Genomic DNA, 20,149 nt, shown 5'->3' with positions numbered 1-20,149 from the left:
GAGAGAGAGAGAGAGAGAGAGAGAGAGAGAGAGAGAGAGAGAGAGAGAGAGAGAGAGTGTGCTGGGTTTTTTTTTTTTGCTTCTTTTCTCTCTCAAACTCCCTCTCTCTCCTTTCATGCTCAATCCCCATCCATTTGCTTGTGCCAAAGCCAGAAAAAAAAGGGGGGGGGAAGAGAGAGAAAGAGAGAGAGAAGGATCCACCTATTTGGCAAAGAGACATCTACTGAACAGCCAATGGCTGCATCAAAGGGGAGGAGGGAAAGGAGGAGAGCCTGGGAGGGTGGGGAGGGACCGGGCGGTTAGAGACCAAAAACAATTTGCCAAATCGACAAGTTCATATCTAATGAACAAGCAAAGTCCAGCAGTTATGAATTTTTTATTCCACGCTCCCACTCTGGTAGATTTGGCAGCAACGACACAGCAAATTTAAGGGGGGGGGAGCAAGAGGCGGCTGCGGAAATTATATTTTTTAGCCAGAAAAATAAATAAATAAAGGAATGCATATAACCGGGAGCCCCAGAAGGCCTTGGAGAAAGCAGCTGCGCCTTCTTTCTGTATTTTGGTTTCAGTCTCTCTCCCATACATGCACAAGCTCTTTTTCTGTCTCTTGCTTCCTTTTTTATTTAAGGAGGAAACAAGGAAAAGTAGAAGTTATCATCCCAAGCTATACAGGTTTACAGTTCTATGAAGAGGAAGAGAAAAGGAAAAGGGGGGGGGGAGAGGAGAGGAGAGGAGAGGAGAGGAGAGGAGAGGAGAGGAGAGGAGAGGAGAGGAGAGAGAGGAGAGGAGAGGAGGAGAGGGAGAGAGAGGAGAGGGGAGGGGGGGAGGGGAGAGGAAAGAGAGGAGGGGAGGGGAGAGGAGAAGAGAAGAGAAGAGAAGAGGAGAAGAGAAGAGAAGAGAAGAGAAGAGAAGAGAAGAGAAGAGAAGAGAAGAGAAGAGAAGAGAAGAGAAGAGAAGAGAAGAGAAGAGAAGAGAAGAGGAGGGGAGGAGAAGAGAGGAGAAGAGAAGAGACAGAGAGAGAGCTGGAGAAAGGATATATGTAAACAACTCCTCCTAGTCTCTTTCTAAAAAGAAAACTCAGCTGGTCACCCAAGTAGAAATCTTATCACTGCATCCCTAGGTTAGAGAGAAAGAGAGAGGGAGGAAGGGAGGGAGGGAGAGAGAGAGAAAAAAAAATAAAAGAAGGAAGGAAGGAAGGAAGAAAAAAGGCCCATAGAAAAAAGGGCCATAGCCAAAATCAGAAGCAAAAAACAACTGAAGACCACTCTTTCCCTACCTTCCTTCCAGCCTCCATCAGCATGCAGTATTCTATCGGGAAAGTTTTCCTTGAAATCTCTGAAAAATGCCCATACAGACACAGTTTACCTTGCTACATTGAAATAATATATTTATTACCAGTTTATAGTCCCTATCCTGGCCCTACACTGATGAGTACTATAGCTATGCAGACAAACCAACAGAGAAATGATAGCAACAGAGAGATTCACACTCAATTTCAGAAGTTATTTCCTGTCTTTTGTCTACTGCTCTTCCTTCTCAGAATTTATATTCCCTTTCCTTTCTCACTCCTATCCTCTTTCGACTTCTTTTCAAAAATAATTTTCTTTTTGAAGAGTGATTTTCAAACCTCTTTTCTTGGCCAACTGTCCTACTCCCCAAACTTACTCAGACCGAGCTGAGGGGCCTAACCTACACAGCACAAGGTATCCATGTCAAGAGTGCAAACAACAACAACAAATTAAATGAAAGGGAGTGAGAGAAGGAAGAAAAAGAGAGGATGGCAAGGAAGGCAAGGGCTTTGATCCAGAAGAGCTAGATAAACACAGAAATGGGATAAAGAGAAGAGATCAGTGCTCAGCCCTGGGAGAATCCTGGTGGTTATTCCTGATGGTCAATAGCTTACTCCAGATCCTCATGACAGGGCCAATAGCTGAATATTGCGAAAAGAGGCAGGGACCTAAGGAACAGTGAATCTGACTGAGAAAAGAGGTTGAGAAAGTCTCATGTTTCTTCCTAACTACTCCCTCCAAAGGAAGCCTATGGAGAAGTCACTGCATTGGGACCTGGGAAGCAAAAGTTAGAGAGGGGTAAAAAAAAAAAAGACATGGAAGAAAGAGAGAGAGGAAAGAAAGAGATGGACAGATAGAGACAGATGCCCTTGTCTCCAGTTAGACTGAGATCTAATCTAGCAGTGGGGAAAAAAAAGAACCTTATTTGAAATACCTCACACTATAGCTTTACTTTCAGCAAAAGAGTCTCGTGGGTTGCGAACTCTTGTATAGATGCAGCATACAGACGATGTAGAGATAATAACCAACAATGGAGCAAGAAGCTAGCCTGTCCTTTTCCTCAAATGGCATACACACACACATACACATACGTACATACATATATATGTATATGTGTGTCTATATATATATATTCAGTACTGGGGATAGGAGAATAGTTTATGTAAGATTGTTATGGCTACTTTTCAATAATTTGATTATGTCAGATAATAACTGGCTAATTTTGTACCTTAGCCAAAGCAGGAGGAGAGTGAATCTAATGTCTGATGTAAAGCAAAACACCCAAAACAACTTTCCTCCTTGAGATACTTGAGATATAAATGGTTTACAGCAAAGTCAATGAGGAAAGATGTCATGTGCACTCAGACATGCATGTATAGAGTAAGTACACATTTTCTAGTAATTCAGTTTACACTGAACATTAAATGCTGCCCATAAATATATTCAGCCTTAGCTAGTTGTTAAGCATTAGCAGCAGTATCTCTTTGTGTTTATGCAAGCACACAATCTAATGGTGTTACTGAGGAAAGGAAGGTAAGAATTCTAAGGCAAGTAAAATAGAGACCAGGTAGCTAGAGAGTCACAGCTAGGAGTTTGTGGATCAGTGAGAGACCTATGCTCCTAGTATGGGCCCAGGCAGATGGATAAAAAGATTGCCTCAGAGGTGGATAGAACCGATACCAGAGGTTGGTTGTGCTTCTAACAACACACACACACACACACACACACACACACACACACACCCCCTCTTCAAGCCTTAGAAAGATCCATCTGTTACAGGCCCTTCCCAAGTCAAGGAACTTAAAGAGAGAACAAGAGTCAATTGCTGATTTGCCTAGTGGTCAGTTTCCATTGCCCTTAAAGGTGGGCAGAAGAGGAGTAATAGGAGTGGGAGGAGCCCCCCACAGGTTACCAGCCAACTTAGGTCTCTCATCTCATTTTTTTCTCTCAGGTAGCAACTAAGGGCTAAGTTCCATAGGGACACACAATAGGAAAGGTATTTCTGGAAGATTGTTGAGTAAACCCCAAATGCCAAAAGAGGAAGTAAAAGTTATTTTGATCAACAAAATCAGAAGAAATTAAGTCAGTCAGATCTCAAGCAGCACTCTCTACCATCCTGTCACCCTGCTCCACCTGTGTTCCATTTGTGGCAGACAGAAGCTCTAGAAACATGCCCCTCAGGAGTCCCAGACAAAAGGGGACTGTCCCCCTTTTGTTAGCAGAGTGAAAGCTCCTGTTAGAAAACTACCTGTGCCCTGTATCTGCCTCTTTCCCTCCTTTTCTCCCTCCTTGCGATCATCAGGGAGTTCAGACAGCTCTACACTGGGCAGACCAAGGCCAAGACATAAAAGGTTTTCAACTATTAAAGGTTCCTCTAAGTTTGAGTCACCCAGAAAGTGCAAGGTTCAGGAGATGAGAGAAAAGGAAAAAAAGAAAAGAAAAGAAAAGAAAAGACAGGCAGCTAGCTGGAGAGAGAAAAGACAGAGAAAAGGGGAGGAGACAGAGAAGGTAAAAGAAAAGACAACAGTAAAAGAAGGCTAAAAAGGAAAGATGAGCATATTAAAGAGACAAAAGTAAATAAACCAAAAAAAGGGAAAAGAAATTATAAAATAAAAACACCAACAAAAATGATAGAAAAATTAAAAATGGAGAAGGTGTTTCCTTTATTAAAAAAATTTATAAAAGCCAAACAACATACTTTTAGAATTTACTTGGGTTTTTATATTCTGGAATGGAATATAGCTTGTCTGTGTGAGGGAAAAACCCTTGTTGCTACTGTACTGATTGTGAGAAAACAGCAACAGTTTGCTCTGAAATATAAAAAGTATATATGCAGGTTTCAGCGGGCACTAAAAATAAAATATCCAAGAGAGAGACACAGAGAAAAAAACAGGGGAGAAGGGAAAGGGGAAGGGGGAAAGAAAAAAGTAATGTGTTGGCAAGAAGAGAACAAGCAAAGCCCTGGAAATATATACCCAAAGGGGGACATTATGAGATTGGCAAAAAGAAAAGAGAAGGGGTGAAGACCAAGATGAAAGGAAAGAAGAGTAGAACATAGACAAGCTAGAGAAAGGTTTATTAAAGGTGTGGTAGAGATTAAAGGGGGGTGGGAATCATCAGCTAAGAAAAAGAAAAATAGCTATTTCTGTGTTGGTAAAAAAAACACATATCATTCTAGAAAATAAAGTGCTTTCTTCAGAAGCCCAGTGGGTTATTTGAAAGAAAACTGAAGGACACACTACCACTATTTTGTAAGCAGTCTTAAAAATTCTCCAAGCCAACGAAAACATTTTTCCAGTACTCTCACACTTGCCAATAGTATTGTGACCATAAAGGATTTGGTGGTCATGAGAACCATGACCCACCATTGGGAAATCGATTTTCCTTAAAAAAAAAAAATCCTACTTGCTCACAGCCTAATTTTTTTAGGGCTCAGCTTTAATTCCTCCAGACCTGGGCAGTCTAGAGGGCCCAGGATAATTTAATTTGCATAGCTATACTACAGTTAGTATAAATAATCCACAAGCCTGGATAGAAAACATCAGACATACTAGTTAGCACCAATAATCCACTTTACTATATTAGCAGCCTGTGGAAAAGGGCAAAGGAGAAGGAAGGCCAAAAATATAGCCTCAGTTAGCTCTTCCCCTTCCTATGGTTTTACAATTCAGTCCAGCACCTGTATTAGTGCATCGGGACTCAACCTCTCACTATGATACTGGTCAGCACCTTTAGCTCCCCCCAAACTTCACCATCAATTTCCCCCAAATACCTGCCTGAAGAATGAGTGATCAGCCAATGGAGAGAAATCAGTACCATGTAGGGAGTCAGGCAATGGGGTAGGAATAGACCAGGGCAAAGACCAGGATCATGGAACAAAAGGAAAAAAGGATCGAGAGGCACCCCATTGCCGATGCTTGCCCAGAGGAGGAAAATTCTTCCTGGCCAAAGCAAACCTGAGACAGTTACCTGGAAATCAATCAAAAAGTGCTGCTGCCTGAATGATCAAGTAATTTGGTGAAAGCGGGTTTGGGGTCTGAACTAGCAAAATAATTGCCTAGGACTTCCACTTTGCTTTTCTCATGAACATCACATCAGTGAGGTCCTACCTTCAACAATCCGCGTCGGAGGCAAGTAATATTCTAAGTCTTTTTTATTTCTGAATACTCTCGTCTATCCCTACCCTTTGCCTCTCTCCCTTCTCCAGCATTCAACCACCCCAGAGGGTACCCAAAGAGTAATTGGTGCAGGGCAGGGCAGAAATAAGAAACAAGCCCAACTGTATATACCTTTGAGAATTGGAAGGCTTTCCTTCCCTCCTTTTTTTCCTCTTTTCTTTTCTTTTTTTTTAAATGTTTCTCCAGACTACATGCTAGGCTTCTTTGGACCGGGTTTTGGCCAGGCAGTCAGCCTCCTACCTTCCCTCCCCTTTCTCTGGCTTCCAAGTATCTCCCACTCCCCCAAGCACATGCTCCCCCCACCTTTGGCACTGAGCTAAATTAAGGAGGGGGAAGAGTTTGGGGGAGAAAGGATTTAGGGAAACAAGCAATCCAAGCTCTTTCCTCATGTGAAAATGAAAATTCTCTATTTTTCCCTCAAGTTCCACAGTCTATAGTGAAACAAAAAAAAAACCCTGTAAGTTTTTTTTAAATAAAAGCAAATCAAAAAACACAGTCATGCCTAATCCTTCTGTCTTCAAACAGCAATGACCAAACAAGGCCAATAAGAAAACTTATAGCAAAAACACTTTTCTTCAGACTATTGAGTATTTTATATTAGCCATACATTAGACTTCCTCTACAAAGGATTATGTATTTATTCACATATGTACAGCCATATGTACTAGTATTCTGTACCTGGATAATAAAGAAAATGGGTCTCCATGTTATTAGACCCTATTCTGTCTGAAAAGCATAATGGCATCTTGAGGTGTGAGTCTACCTAGTTTGCTAGGCAAAGATGGCAATTAGCTCAGGTGCTTTAAATGAGTAATCCCTGAGCCAAAGTACTCTCCCAAACCTAAGGAAGAAGAAGAAGAAGAAGAAGAAGAAGAAGAAGAAGAAGAAGAAGAAGAAGAGAAGAAGAAGAAGAAGAAGAAGAAAAGAAGAAGAAGAAGAAGAAGAAGAAGAAGTCGTCCGGGTTTGGCAGGGTGGGGAAGTGGGGATAAGGTCTAGCTCATGGCCAGGTTCTCTGGCAAGGCTGGCTTATGTGTCTAGGCCTGTGTCTAAGGGAATCTAAAAGGGAGAGAGAAGGGCCAGGAAAGCCCAGGACAGGCAACTCAGAAGAAAAGTCTCAATAAGCCCCACAGCCAGCAAACCCCCAATCCCTGAAAGATTACATGCGATTCTCCTGGGGGAAAGTGATTTTTCTTCCTAAATCCAGTCACTTCGGACTGATGGTTTTCTCAGGAGCTCCGCAGCCACAGGCACTGCAGTTAAATTCCAGAGGCGACCTCTCTCAGTTCTAACCCATTCCTTCTGCTCCGAAGCTGAGCTCCCAGCTCCGTGCTCTGTAACTAGCCCTGCTCGCTACCTATAAAGTTGAAGGTGTATGGGAAGGGCTTATAGGAGCCAAAAAATATTCTGCTTCATTTGAAGAACTTGAAGTCTAACTTGTGGAGTTTTCTAGTTTTGGACTTGCGTGCACAGACTTAACACACACGCGCGCGCGCGCGCGCGCGCGCACACACACACACACACACACACACACACACACACACACACAGAGTCTCCCTACCCTTCTCGCCTTCGGGAGCAGCTTTCTGCAGGTTGCCCCGGCAACAGGAGGTGCCCGCAATCTCCGGCAGAGAGAGGGGGTCCCAGGATTTCACTACGGCCTCGAGAAAAGTCGGGGCAACACTACTGTGGGAGGCAGTCTCCTTAGTCTGCTCCGGACCTAACTGATTTAGATAGAGAAGAATGATGACCCCCCCAATTTTTTTTTTTTTATTACTAGAAGATTATTTTAATATGTTATTGATAGTGTTATTGCCAAAGCATCGGGATAATACCTATTCGCACAATATCAGGAACCAGTGAACAGGGCACAATTGTGAGTGCCACATTTAACTACACTAGCAATGTGTTTAGTTAGGCTGATAGACTCTGCAGGCTGAGCTTTTCCCTCTCTCTCTTGATCTCTTTCCCTTTTTTTCACTCCCTTTCTCCTCCTCTGAGTTCTCCTGCTCGAACACAAACTGTTTGCACGGGAAGTTTCCCTCTATGACCCGATTCAACACACACAAGAGAAAACTGTGTGACAGACTCAACGTCCTAACGAACTGGAGTTAATTAATGCTAAGAAAGAAAAGAGGCTCTCAGGCTGTTGAATCATGGTTCACTAGCCCTTTCAGTTTGCTGTGGGTAGAAGGGGGAAAAAAGGCTTTTAGGTTCAAATATTTTTGGGGGGTGAATAGAAAACAAAAACATTGGGGAAGGGCCGGAAAGGAGAAAATGGTCAATACCTGCCCTGAAGAGTAGACAACATGAAGTCAAGAAAGTGTTAGATAAGAAAGGAAGGCTTTTCCATACCTGAGTGATTACTGGAAGGGCAGAAAGAAAATGAGATGGGAATATAGGGAGAGAATTGACCAATTTATCAAAATGGCTATTTAACAAAATCAAATAAACCATTTTTTAAAAAAAACTGATTTGAATAGAGCTGGAAAATGTTTAAATTGTGCATAAAACTGAATCCACAAAGGCAAGATGACAAAAAAAAATTAAAGTGGGGGGGAGGCTGTATTTGGGAAAGTCAAGGAGAACAGCTGTAATTTTGTTTTCCAGATGTTGATAAAATATTACTGGCAAAGAGTTTCTTCTTTAGCACTTAAACTCTTTGGTCCCAGGTTCTAATTGTAAAGATAAATAAACAGACAGACAGACATGGCCACATATTTCAAAGTGAGGTTCCGACATCCTTGCAACCAAGCCAGATCAGTCCATAAGCATTGTCATAGCCCCAGGATTTTTACAGTCCTGGAGCATTCTTCCCTGGGAGACCAGAGCCATGCAGCTGGTGCCCCTGGAGAAGGCAAAGGCAGGCTAAAATGGCACACTTTTATTAAAATCTTTATCCAGATCTGACTTGTTTTAGGCCAGGCCTTACATCTCTCAGAGTTTTGTCCCTGCTCCAAATATTTACAATGCTCCCCCTCCTCCCAAAAAAAAGCTGGCTTAGAAATATCCACACACAGGCAGCAGCAATATTGCTATGGATTTTCTAGCTCACATTAGTTAAGTACATGATATATTTACCTGGAGAATATATTATACAGAACTCTACTTTTGCTGTGATCAGAACCAAATATTTAGTTACAACAAGCCCCAAAGGAAAGTATTGCTCAGAGGACTTAATGTTAATCTAATGCCTACCCAGCGAAGCCACAGTGTAACCTCCTGCCTGAGATTGTGTGTATGTTAGTTTGGTAGTGCTTGCCGAACTGAAAGCAAAGGTACTCAAGGCAGAGGCACTTCTGCTTAAAAATGGGGCAGAGGCCTGTCAATATTTTGGGTCAATCGCAAAAGTGAATCCAAAAGGGGGTCCATATTCCTTCATGTTTAACAAAAATAAGCACCAAGCTGGGACATGTCTGCCAGTACCTCCCTTCCTGGCCTGAGGTGGGAAGGAAAAGAGAGTAGTAGATAATAAGGGTCCCAGGGATGGGAGGGAGCATGAGGAGGTGGATCTAAGGTGGGGTTCTAGGGCCCCTCGAATTGGGCTCCAAAACTGAGAAGATGCCTGTTCTGGCTGCCCGATCCATGCCAGGCGCCTGTTCACTCAAGCTCACCCCTCACTTTCACTAGCACTACACTTACTTTATAATTCTGAAATTATTTTTTAAAGACAGGAAATAGAAAGCACCGAAAAACACCTCCGCAATATCGCTCCATTTAAGAATAAAAAAAGTTTTTGCACTTACTTAAAGGACAAATGCAAGGAAATGCTGGGGGAGCGGGGTGAGACGTGTGACTCTAAATAACTAGGGGGAACAGGAAGCAAATTCAATTAAAAAAGCCTGAAAGAGAGAGAGAGAGAGAGAGAGAGAGAGAGAGAGAGAGAGACAGAGAGAGAGAGAGAGAGACAGAGAGAGAGACGTGTTCCCATTGGAAAGCAAATATCTTTAAGTGCTACCAACCCGCGAGGTCTTTGGGTATTGCCCCCTGCGAAGGTTTCCCTCACTTTTTTCTATTCTGTTTTAGAGAAGAGGAGAGTCCTCGAGAGCCTCTATTTTGCTTTCTCCACACAGTCCACGGACTGCCCTAGCAGTCACGACTCCTCTCTGAGACCCACTTCCCACTCACATCAGTCCAGGGTACAGCTCCCTATCCCTACCCCTGCCTTTGGGAACCTTCCCCACAGCCCGAAGGGTAACCAAACCTTTGGCTTTCCTCTTATTCCTCAATTCTTTCTCAGCCCCAGGTATATTATCTGTCTCCTTCCTCCGTTCCCTCTTCGGCCCACAGCCCATCTTCGCTACCATAAATCTCCCACCCCACCATGTGGGCTAACAGAGCCTGTCCTGGGTAAGGCTGCTCCGGGGACCTGCCGTTGGTAGAGTGGGGGACTGAGGGCCCAGGACCCTAGGCTACCAGGCTTGGTCTGTCTGTGGCAGCCTCATTTTCGGTTTTAATTTGCAATGTGGCTTTTTCTTTTCTGGTTGGGGGGTAGCTTTCAGGAAAAGATGGAGGTCTGGGGTTTGTTTTTTAAAGACAACATGAGCTCCAAGGAACTCGAGCCGGGAAGCCATTAAAAAGAAAGCTTGATCTTTTTTTTTTTCCGGGGTAGGGGCTGGCAGGGGAGGCGGGGGGGGGGTCTACGTTCAACAACCGCCCTTCCCCACCCCCGACTCCGAGTGCCGCCTGGAAAACGAGCCTTAGGCTGGCACAGGGTACAGGAACCCGGCTCTTTCTTTCTTTTCTTTCTTTCTTCTTTCTTTCTTTCATCGCTCTATTCGGTCTCCACTGCAAAACAGCCAGTGGGTCAGGGCCCTCGGGGGTGGGAGGGAAGGGCTGAGTGTTGTCTCGGAGAGAAGAAAAAAAAGACTCCAACTCGGGCGAAGAACCGCCGCAAGTTTCCTGGCGTTTGCCAGTTTGGGGATTTGCGAATCAGACCGAAGCGAAGGGAAAGAAGGAAGCAGAAAAGCCCCCATTAAACCACGCAGCCTTGCCGAAAAGCTCGGTTTCCAATCTTAAATAAGACAATGCCGAGTGGAGAGGGGACGAGTTATTTCTAGTTCTTCAATTATTCCGACATCACACACATCCGCCAATTCAACCCTTAAAACACTACTATTTTCCCCGATCGAGACTTTGCAAAGGCAAACCCTGACTCCAGGTTGCAGAGGCAGTGTGAAATTACACTCCTAAATGAAGCATTTTTATTAAAATAAAAACAATTCTTTGCATTTCTGTATTACATTTTCAAACCCGCCGGAGCTTCTAAACACTTTCCTACGATTTCGCCGCGGCAGTTCCACCGCGGAGTCTGACATCCCTGAGCCTCAGTGAAAGAGGAAAGGGCTTTACAATTGCAAGACACTGCAAATAAGAGGGATTTCTCCTTTTACTTAAAAAGAAAGAAAGAAAAGATTTATTTCCATAATTCAGCCTCTTTCTACCTCAACTGTTAATTTAAAAAAATAAAACCTTTTTAAGGAAAAAAATTACTAAAACTAAAAGGAGCCAAAAGCTGCCAAAAAGCTCCAGGCTCAGGCTTTGCTGAGCCAGGCTGATCCTCCTCTGGGATCTTGGGGCCAAGTGTGCGGTAGGCCAATAACCTTGTTCCTGGCCCCTGAGCTCGCTGTCTGCACTGCGTTGGAAGAGTCCTCAGCGTTTAAAGGAAAAGGGAGAATGCCGCCTTCAAAGTGGAGATGGTTGAGATTCGGTTAGGTGAGACTTGGGATATGTTACTGCCTTCCAGGAGCTGGGGTTATCACCTTTGAGCTGATAACAGGCAGAATCCTGGACTAGCGGGAGGCTAGGGTACTTCTACAGGCGCTGGGCCGCACCTTGGGGGTTCGCCCCGGGGCCAGCTACTCGAAGCTTGCTACTTCGCCTTCTCCCCAACAGGTATCTCCGCTCTATAGCTGCGCAAAATTGATTTTTTTAAATAGCTAAGCAGCCTCTAAGAGAGGAACTACTCTGAGTTTGATAATCAAAGGAAGGATGATTCCACACTGTCGCGGAATTAATAGGAATTCGGATCTCACGAAGAGATAGAGAGAATCGAGTGAAGGGCGAGAGCTTCCTGATTCACTGGCACTGCCCGGGACACAGTTAAAACATCTGCACCCAAAACGGGACGGTTTTTGTGGTCTCTCCTCAACAGCCGCCGCCGCCCCCCGGGAGCGGCCTAAAGCGAAAAAGTAAAGTGCCAACCCTCTCGCTAGTAAAAAGTAACTTACATTTGATTCCTTGACCACAGGACCAAGGAAAAGTGGAGAACTAGCTCCATACTCCCAGATCTTTGGACCCCTCACCCCAAGAGGCCATCAATTCAAGTGGCCCCAATGAAATGCCGACGCAGCAAAGAAAAGGACTCCAAGGCCGTGCACCTAAGCTACCGTGTAGCAACAAGTCCAGGACAGTACTTCGGACGGCCTGAGTGTCCTCTGCCCCATCCCTCAGCCGCAGAGCTGTCCCTACTTGTTAAATGATTCTGGAACTGTCCTAGAACCCCAGTCAGTAAAAGAAGAATAAGCAGAAAACCACCACTATTCATAGAGCTTATGAAGGGTTTTTCATCTTTAAAGTCTTCAGCAAACATCAACTAATTACACTCCCCCCCCAAAAAAAAATATTCTCTTTAGCTTTCATTATTCTGGCTTTATTTGCCATGATGAGAAGGGGAAAACTGAGGCACAGGGTGTCTTTTCCCCGGGGACAGAGGTCGATGACTTTGCCAGGGAGGCAAAGACTCAAAGGAAGGGATGATGAAAGGGAAAAGAGAAAAGAAGAAATATAGAAAGAAGGAAGGAATAGTAGAGAAGAGAAACGAAAGGAAGGAGAGAAGAAAGGGCCGGCTGGACCAGAAACGTGGTGACAGCACTCCAAAAGGCGTCTTTTGGGCCGCCTTCGGGTTAAAGGCAGTGTCCACCCAGGGCGGCCAGCCGAAGGCCCCCCTAGGAGACCCACAGGTTCAGAGCAGCAGCCTCTGTCCCCTAGGACTGAGGGTTGTGGCATCTCTGAGGCCGGTGAGGCCGGGGGGCTGAGCTCCGGCTTGGGCAGGGGCGGCCGAACCAGCTCGACTCCCTGCGGCCTGGCCCTCAGGCAGCGGGAAGGCAGAGGGGGCGACCTTAGCCTGCAAGCGCTTCGCTGCCCTCGGCCTGGGGTGGTCAGCTTGGCTGCGAGGCCCGCTGCAATGGGGGCGGGAGAAGAAAGGAGGTGAAGGGAGCCAGAGGAAGAGGAAGCCGAGCAAAAGAGGCACCGCTATGACAGAGGACACCGGGGTAAGAGAAAGACGAGAGGGGACGGAGAAGGATGAAGGCAAGAAGACCAGGAGGCTGTGACGAGGCAGAGGGGAGGCACAGGGTGGAGAAGGGGCACGGTGTGAGAGTACAAGAGGGGCCAGCGGGACGACAGCGAACAGAGGAGGACCGGGCCAGGTACGAGGGCGACAGGGGCCTACAGAGGTCACGGGATGCGAGGGAACGCGGGGCCTGAGGGGTCAAGGGAACGTGCGGAGTCCGTGAGCACTAGAGGCCCCGAGAGGGCGAGAAAGGGCACGGCGACGTCCGGGGGGCGAGAGGGAGACACAGCCGAGCCAGGAGGGAGAGGAAGAAAGGTGCGGGGATCCCGGGCGGCGAGGACGACCAGGGCCTGGCCACGGGCCCCAGGGCGGCGTAGGGAGGAGAGGGTGCAGTGGCGGCGCCCCCTCCCGGCCTAGCCCCTCCCTCACCTGCCGGCCTCGGGGAGAATCGGAGCTTCAGCGTCCTGCGGCCCTGAGGGCGGGGCTGCGACGCGCGCCGCGGCCCCCAGCCCGAGGGCTCGCGCGCCCCAGCCAAGGGTGGACGCACCGGGGGAAGGGGGAGCCAGGCTCTTTCCCGCCTTTTCCCTCTGCGCAGGCGCGTCGACAGGGCTCCTACGCCCTGAGCTCCCTCGCGCCGCTTGCCCTGGCCGGCCTCGAGCTCGATGAGAGAAAGCCTCTGGGCCCAGAGCCGCCCTGGGGACTCTGCGGGCCGTGGAGCCCAAGAGGCCCAAGCAGACCACCGGGAAGGGGCGCCGGCGGCGGGGGCAGCAGCCTGGGGCAGTGGCCATCCAGGGACCAGAAACTAGGCCAGCCCGCAGCCTGGGGCAAGGAAAGGTCAAACGCATTACTTTGCTGAGAGACAAAAAAAGAAAAAGAAAACAACCAAAGAAATGACTCCCTACCAGGGCATGGATTCAGGCAGGCTGGCGATCTGGCCTGGCCCACCTGGCCCACAGGGCCCAGACCTCCTCAAGAGCAGGACCCTGTCACAGGACCCCAGAACACCGTGCCGCTCAGATACCAGGGGGTGGAGGAAGCAAGCCAGGTGTCTGTGATAAAAGGAAGGAAGGAAGGAAGGAAGGAAGAAAGAAAGAAAGAAAGAAAGAAAGAAAGAAAGAAAGAAAGAAAGAAAGAAAGAAAGAAAGAAAGAAAGAAAGAAAGAAAGAAAGAAAGAAGAAATAGAAAGGAAAAAGAAGACGGAAGAGAAAAGGAAGAAAAAGAAATAAAGTTCTCAAACATACAGATTACAAAAGATCCGAGGGTGGCACAGAGAGAGAAAGAGCAGGGGCAGCCTCTGGTAATGCCAGGCACTGACAGACCCCAGTGTGGCCTATTGTAAATATGTGTAATTTGCATCCCAAATTAGGGTGCACCTGTCCTGGGAGGGGGGAGAGACACTGGTAATGGGCAGGTAGGCAGTAGCAATGGGAAGGGGAGCAAAATGGCTGTGGAGCCCCCACCCCCTAGCCAACCAGAGCCTGAGGACTCTAGATGGAGCCTCTCCACTCTGCTCAGCTCAGAGCTACTGGTGAATAAATGGTTCTTTGTGGAGAGGAGTTAAGGGGCTGTCTGTCACTCAGGATTAATTTAAGCAACAACAGCAAACACCAAAAATTAAAGTCCTCCATTCTTACACACACACACACACACACACACACACACACACACACACACACCCCCACTACCCTCCTCAAAAAGCACAAAGTCAGTGGATGAATTGGGGGGGCACAGAAAGGTGACTATTAACCAGTCAGGTTAGGTCACCTACCCCTTTCATAAGCAGAACCAGCTGGTTCACCTGGGTTAGCCCTTGCTGTGAGGATAAGTAGAGCTATAAGCACTTCTGGGGAAGGAGAAAAATAGATGCTACCCCTAATCTCTTAGGGCCACCTCATAGACAGAATGCCTAGGCAAGGGTGTTTGGGGTGGGGGGGAGTACAAGTGAATAGCAGATGGTAAAAGGAAGGGAGAGGAGTGTGAGGCTCAGGTATAAGGAGAGGGGAATTAGAGTGTGGGTGTAAACAAGAGGGGAGTCATAAATAAATAGCCATCTTCTGGGGGGGTTTGTGTGCTCTTGCTTCACTCAGAGACAACCCTGGGCTGCAGGTAGGGGTTTTCCATCTTGGCTCAAGTGAAATTTTGTTGGTTTTACTGTATTGAAAATGGAAGAAGGGGGGAAGGGATAGATTCAGTAATGAATGGGATGTAAAAACAGAAGGTATTAATAAAAATAAGACAATGATTTTAATGAAGAAGCAAATCAAAGCCAAATTTTATCCCACTTTAACCTTCCCCCTCAAGTGTGGAGGACAAGATCCCAGCTCCAGGTTGGTTTAGGGTGAATGATTTCATTTGTAGGGCTAGATATCTATGGAAATCTCTTTTTCAGGGCTCTTGTAAAGCATATGTGTATGTCCCCATGCATGTTCCCTGCGTGCATGTGTATAAATACTCAAGGGAAATCCAGGCACTTTCCAAAGCTAAGCCCTTTCCAAAACTAGACCTTAGAGGTCATCTCAGCCAACCCCTGTCATCCTTGCTTCCTTCGCACACTTTCTGTAGTGTAGTTGTGAGTAGCCTACAGTCATGCATGCTCCAGTCTGCTCACAAGACTCATTTTCTAACCCAGAGCCAGGATCTCACCCCAGAAGCTGGGCCAAAGGGGAAAGGCCCCGCCAGGGTCTAACCGGGATGTCATTAGTGACTATTATTTTTGGCTGAGGAAGGTCCAATGAGGAAAGCCCACGGGGAGCAGGAATAGGCAAAGCAGGGGGAGGGATGGTGGAGGGTGGAACAAAGAAAGGGAAAGGGGGAAACAAAAAAAATTTCAGATTGAGGAGGAGGAAGCACCCAAGAATCCAGGAATCTGAAGAACCCACCTGGTGTGTACCAGGCCCTAGCTCCCAGAACTAAGCTGCCTGGGGGCTGGCACCTGGTCAATGCCTGCTCTCCCAGTTTGGTGGGAAGAAAGGGTCCTAGCCAGGAGATACACAAAAATGCATGCACACACACACACACACAACATACAGAGAACACACTCACACACATCCCCACCTACACATGTACACATACATACATACATACACACACATACAGAGAACATACACATTTCCACCTACACATGTACACATACACACATACACACACAGAGAACACACACTCATCCCCGCATACACACACACACACACACACACACACACACAAAGGAGATGACTGCCAAACAACCTGGCACAGTGAGAGAGGGGAGGGGAGAGGGGCCACTGTGCCAGGGGAGCCCACCGCATGCCAGGCCTGCCCCCGCATTATCCGCCCCGCTTGGCTTGTACCTCTGCGGCCTCACTCTCCCCCGCCTCCCACACTGAAGACTGAGCCAGAGAGAGAGCAGGAGTGAGCCCCTGAACACAGTGGCTAGAGCTGGTTTGCAGAGGAGAGAAGAGAAGGGCACTAGGGTTTCAGCAGATAGTGTGGGGGGGATGAAGTCTTTACTCAGGCCAGCAAAGAACAGGCACTGCCTCCAAATAGCCCACAGCTACCCCAAAGCACAGGGGTCACAAGAGATAGGGACAACTCTTCTTGCTCTAATGTCCCAGAATTCAATGTTATTCCAAATCCTGAGTTTTAATTTTTCTCCATATCATTTCAGATTCCCCATCCCCCAATTTTCTGCAGCTTCCAAGGCCAATATAGGCTCCTGCTCAGAGCCATTTGTAAACATATCCAGCTCCTTATCCCTCTACCCTCACAGTCTTCCATATACTCCAAGACACAGGCAAAAGATACATAACCAGATACTGTAACATATACCCCCAAACACATACCAACTCACACCCTCACATACACTCCTAGACATACATATCCAAATACATACCCAGCTACATGCACAATAACGTAACAGATACACATACCTTCCACCACATATACCCCTAAAAAGGAAACAGGGTGGGATCAATTTGGAGATTGAGTCAGGTGGAGACAAAGGCAAGAGACTGAACTCATGGGATTTGGAGTAAATGAAATGTGAGGACAGGTCTATGAGCATTATTGAGAGCCCAAGAAATAGCTCTTCTCTACTAACCCACACCCTGCCAATCAGCCTATTATGGAGGCCCTCCTGTTGGAAAAAGTGTGCACAGCCAAGGTGAGTGAAATAAAAGTGAAAGGGAAGAAAGAGTGAGTAGGAAGGGGTAATGGAGTGGGAGTAGGGCTTGAGACTGGAGAGGGTCTAGGTCTCCCTCAAGCTCAGGAAATGGTAACCTGAGGAATGGGCTTGAAGTCCAAGGACTGGAACTTCAAGCCAAGAGGACCTAGTCCTAGTACTTCCTCCAACAGTTGGCTCAGCTTCCTGATGGGTGCCTGCTCTGAGCCTCTCCAAGCTATACTGCAAACAGCCTGAGCCCCTCTCTTCCCAAAGCTGACTTCTTTTGGAGTGTCCTGGAAGATCCTTCTCTCAGGCCTAAATCTCATTTTGATTCGGGGAAACCTGACCACTTTAGCTACTTCCAGCCTTAGGTTATCCCCCTCCCCCAGGAAAGCATTAGAGAAACTTCTAGGACCTAGCTGCCCATTAGGCCAGAGTGACCAGAAACTGGGTGGAGGGTTGGGAAGAGACAGTCCTAACACCATGAGAGAGAAGACTCCGGGGAAAAGTCTCAGATTCCCATGCTGTGTAAGCACATGAAGGACTCATAGTCTTCCTCGCAACCTCGATGAGGACAGGGACTACACTGTATTATGCTATGCATACCCCACAGCCTATAACATATAGTGGGTATTCAAATGACTGCTGAATGAACCAATGAAATGAGGGGGATAAGTGAGACTGTGACTGGATGTATGTGACGTCGACTGAAAAAATGTTTATGATTCTAGGTAAGACCATAACTTGTATGTGTGCACGTGTGTGTTCGAGCAAAAGTACTTCTCATTATGATATTGTGTGTATGTCTAATGGGAAGGAAGATTGTCACTCTCTTTCATCTCTGAGATTATAGAATCATAGAATTTAGAATTGGCCAAGATCTTAGAGATCATCTAGTCTTATCTCCTTTTCCCACTCCCCTTATCCAGGAAAACAGAGATAGATGGAGGTCACCAGCCCAGACCAAGGTGGGGTCTTTGGATGCCCCTCCCATCTGGCATATGAGGAAGACAGAGTAAAGGGCTGGGGCAGTACTGTCCATCTGGTCCTTAGCCCAGATGTTGGGGGAGGGGCAGGATGGGTGATGGAGGCAAATAGCACTCCCCTCTGCAAAAGTCCTGGGACTCCTGCTTCAAGCTGAACAATGATCAGCCTCCAAACTGATTTCACTCTACCTACTTTGACCCCTGAAAAATAGCAACAGTGGTTCTGGGCCAGAGACAGGAAGAAATGACACAGAACTTTGAAACAGTCTGAGCCCAAGCAGCAGGAGAGAAAGCAGATAAAAGCAAGGGCAATGAGGATGAGACCAAGTGTAAAATGTTCATTTTCCCTTCCCCCCTTAAATTCTGATTTGTCCCTCCCTATTTCTTCAGCTTATGATTCATCTTCTCCCCCTCTACTCTGTTCTGTGCCCCAACCTTCCTGTCTCTCTCCAGCCCTCAATTCTTTTCTTCCCTCCTTCCATTACCCCCCCTTCTCCTCTCCCTTCTGAGTACCCTCCCCTTTCCCCGTTTCTTCAGAGGTGCTGGGGGGGCCTGAGGTGGAAGGGGGTTGCTGCTTGGCCTCCCTCCCTCCAGGGTTTGGAATTTCAAACGGGCCGGGGCTCTTGGGTTGGGAGTTTGCTGCCTCTGGGCGGAGCCAGGGGGCTGGAGGGAGGAACCTCTCTGGGATGGGAAGAAGTCTCCCCCCCCCCACCAACCCCCAGCTGCTGTGAGTTCAGTGTGAAGGAATCAGAGACATATGGATCCCATTTCCCACCACCACCACCCCTACCCCACCCCTCCAAGGGGGAGGGGAGAACTCAGGCAGAGGGAGATCGCTGGGAAGGGGGGTAGGGGGTAGACAGAAGGGAGAGAGACCTTGGAAAAAGACAAGGAAAGTGGGGAGGCTGTGGGGCTAACAGCAGGGGAAGCTGGCCTAAGTGCCCTGAGCAGTTAGATCTTCCCACCGCCTATCACCCTAAGCCAGAAGATGAGCGAGTGCTACAGTGTGTGTGTGTGTGTGTGTGTGTGTGTGTGTGTGTGTGTGTGTGTGTGTAAAACAGTGTATTTGAGTGTGTGCTTCAGTGTGTTGGCTAAGTGTAAATGTGGCAAGACAGCCCGGCCCACTCTGTTTCAGACCAGAGCTGAGTATAAGGTGGTCAAGGAAGGACCCTTGTTGCTGCCTCCCCCTCCCCCCAAAAAAGCCTGGAAGATCAGGGGCCCTTACCCAAGTGCCCCCCACCCAGGTATAAGCCTCCAGACCAACCCACACTTCCCCAAATACACCAATGTTTCTGTGTCTTGTGCCTGTACCTGTGTGCTCAGGACCACCCCCCAGCATAACAGGGCATGAGGGGAAGCAGTGTCGGGAGCACCCACCCCTCCACCCCCCTCAGATAGTGTGTCTTTAATACTCCACAGCAACGGCGGCGAAAAACAAGTTTCCACAGCCCGCTCTGGGCTCATGCCAGCCCGTCCTCAAATAACATTGTAAGTAACTTAGCAAACTTTGTTTTGTGCAGAAGAGCAGGGAGCTGGTGGGGGGTGGGGAGGGCAGTAAACCGGTTCTTCCAATGCCCCTCACCCCATGGGGGGCATAGCTGGTTTTTGGGCATTGCCTGACGACCACCCCCTGCTTCCTTCTGCATCCAACCCAGCCCCCTCTCCGACCCCAGCCCTCTTCTCCCCTGTCCCCTTGCCCCTCAGCCCATAGGACTAGCCCAGTCCTGCTCAAGATCAAGGTCAGGGCCAGTCTCACTTCAGGGCTGGAGGAGGGGATGAACATGCATGCCCAGGATAGGGTAGGAAACCCCACTAACCCCCTCCAAGCTCCAGGGCAGGGCAACCCCCTTGACCTTGGAGGCTTGGGGAATGGGGAGGACGCTCCCAAATACCGGTGGTTGATCCCCTTTGGTGTCTCAGCTAATCCCTTCCCCCTCCCTTATCTCCCCACTTGCTTCATACTGCTCTGAGACCTTTGGCATAGGCAGAACCAAGCAAAGGCCTGAAGTGCTCAGCCTGGTCCCCGTGTTCACTGATAGCTAGAGCCCAGGGCAGTGTAAGATTCTGTCACTAAACTTCCTCCAACCTAACTCTTATTCCACATTCATTCTACAAACATTCTACAGAGCCTATAGTGCCTGTGGCCTACATACAATGCACAGTGCTAGGCACTATGCCTTTAGGCTTACACCTGGGTAGAGAGTAAGACCTGTGAGTAAGGTCAGAGAATTAGGGGAGGGAGGGAATAGCCTCACCCTCCTGGTGTT

The 20,149-nt window shown here is 47.6% G+C and overlaps 1 protein-coding gene across 6 annotated transcripts in view; it reads right to left on the bottom strand.

Moving 5' to 3' along the window:
- The window catches only part of NFIX (nuclear factor I X), a 125,485-nt gene that overhangs the window by 84,777 nt on the left and 20,559 nt on the right, over nt 1–20,149 (bottom strand). The gene's annotated exons all lie outside the window — the stretch shown is intronic.

Source organism: Phascolarctos cinereus, unplaced genomic scaffold (assembly GCF_003287225.1).
Source record: "Phascolarctos cinereus isolate Bilbo 61053 unplaced genomic scaffold, phaCin_HiC Scaffold_4;HRSCAF=312, whole genome shotgun sequence".
Taxonomy (NCBI): domain Eukaryota; kingdom Metazoa; phylum Chordata; class Mammalia; order Diprotodontia; family Phascolarctidae; genus Phascolarctos; species Phascolarctos cinereus.
Note: the sequence above shows the minus strand (reverse complement) of the source record. Positions and strands in the feature narration are given on the sequence as shown.